Source organism: Austrofundulus limnaeus, unplaced genomic scaffold (assembly GCF_001266775.1).
Source record: "Austrofundulus limnaeus strain Quisiro unplaced genomic scaffold, Austrofundulus_limnaeus-1.0 Scaffold525, whole genome shotgun sequence".
Classification (NCBI taxonomy): Eukaryota; Metazoa; Chordata; class Actinopteri; order Cyprinodontiformes; family Rivulidae; genus Austrofundulus; species Austrofundulus limnaeus.
This window is the reverse complement of record NW_013952927.1, coordinates 275,839-278,259: the sequence shown is the minus strand read 5'-3', so window position 1 is coordinate 278,259 and position 2,421 is coordinate 275,839.

Here is a 2,421-nt window from a genome sequence, read left to right as displayed (position 1 = left end):
ACTCAAGTATCACTTTATGGTACTTTATACAACACTGGTTGTATGGCTGAAAGAAAAGCCAGCAGTTCAAAGCACTGATGAGCCTCAAAGTGTCTGTGCTCAAATGACTGCTCATCAAAGTCCAAATATAAGTACACAAGCAGAACAACAAAGGGATCATCAAACCAGTATTATTGACATCATKCAGAGGCAAAACRAAATCACTGCTATGTTGGTTGAAGAAAATCAGAGCTCTKTTTTGTYACAAAGAAACATCCCTGTTTTTGATGGAGACCCTCTTCAATATAAATAATTTCTAATRGCATTTGAGAAYGGTGTGGAGGCCAAAACATCCAACTGGRGTGACYGTTTGCACTTTCTAGAGCAATACAMCAGGGAGCAGCCCAGAGACCTTGTGCACAGTTGCYAGCATTTACCATAAGAACTGGGTTATCCTAAAGCTAAAAGTCTTYTTTCTGAACATTTTGGAAACAAATACAAACTTGCACATGCCTATATGGGTAAAAATTAACAATTGGCCAGTCATTAGAAGTGAGGATATAAAATCACGGYAAGCATTTTCCCTGTTTCTAAAAGGATGCTCTAACTTAACAGAACATATCACACACATGRAAGMAGTGGACTAGCCAACGAATATGTGGAGCATAATCCTCAAGCTGCCTTATATAATGAGAGAGAAATGGAGARATGTAGCCTGTGACCTGCAGGACAAAGGGGGTCAGAGTGTTATTTATACATCTTGTTGCATTCATTGAAAAACAAATTAAAGTTGCATCTGATCCATTGTTTGTCAGATCTTCAACAGCTCAACTCCAAAAACAAAACAGCAGCTTTACAAAACAGAAGAAAAATGGGAGAAGTTTTGTCACAAGTGTTATTGCAGTGAACAATGAAATTACACTCTTCAGAGACTGAACTCAATGAGGAGTATGAGGATGATAAGGATGTGAAACATCAGAGACCTGAGATCAGAGATCTGTCATTCAGGACTAAAGCCTACAACTTGTTTGGGTAATAAAACGTGTGTTAGAGTATCAAAAAGGAAAAAATAAGTAGGTGCTCTAGATGGGTTTTTCTTTAGTGAAACGTTTCGTCTCTCCTCCAAGAGACTTCTTCAGTCTGATGAGTTTCAGGTGAACTCAGCCTTATAAGCACTGCCTCCACATGGACAAACAGGTTAGTCACATGCAAAAGAGGGCCATCGCCTAACAAYAGGCTTGATTAGCTCTRTTGTTCATAGAGGGTTGTGTGCCCCATCACCTGACTTATTGGTTTGGATGTTTGGGCTGTGGTTATTTGGTGTCGTGTCATGTGTATGTAGTGAGTGCAAGCGGGGTTCAATTCCCCCATTTTTGTCTCTCTTTCCCTATTTGTGTTGGTATCGTTGGGGCCCTGATTCACACCTTTTGCTCACAGGGGGCTGAGTCATACTTGCAATAACAGCATTGTAGGAGGAGGACAACAAGATGGACACGAAGGCCTCCACCTCTGTTTAATGGTGGACGGTTTTTCTACACAAAAATGGCTTCCTTTACACCTCTCTCAAACCAACGTTCCTCTCTATCAAGGATAAGAACATCTTCATCCCTGAAAGAGTGACCGTTGGCCTGTAGGTGAGTGTAAACTGCAGAGTCCTGGCCTGACGATGTAGCTTGTCTGTGCTGGCTCATTCTTTTGAGCAGTGGCTGTTTTGTTTCCCCAAAGTCTGATCACAGTCCTCCTGACACTTAACAGCATATGCTACTGTATATTACTCTGTTTTTGCGAGGGAACTGGATCTTTGGTGTGAACTAATCTTTGTCGTAACGTCTTTTGGGGTTTGAAAGCCACTGGGACGTCATGTTTAGAGAATAAATGTCTCAGTGTCTCTGAAACTCCTGCCACATACGGAATTAATCAGAACTTTGTACCACAGAGCAGACAGTGTCCCCACAAACVCAGGAGCCAGGGAGAAAGAGAAGTCACACACAAGACAGGCCCTGGAGCAGTGTGGTTATCCTACAGTAACTGGGCTTTTCTGAAAGTAGACAAACCCAAACAGGATTCCAGCCAACAACCAGCTGAAAATGAAGGCCCTAAACCCAGACCCAAACCAGTTGTCATTCCATATGTGGCGGGAGTTTCAGAGAAACTGAGACATTTAGTCATTAAGTATTGATTGACTTCAGGTCAACTTTAGATCATCATTAGTTGTAAACAATATGTTTTCCTTATAAAAATACAGCTGTTTTACATGACTGTTGTATGAAATTAACATTAATTATGAATTATATATTTATTGTAATAAAAAATAATTCTGACTGATGGAGTTGGGCTTGCTGATAATCCAATAGTCTTGTCAGCTGGGAGACATTGACCTCTTCAGGCACCGTCTTAGCTTCTCCATGATGTCACAGATGTAAACAATGAGTGGACAGGCAG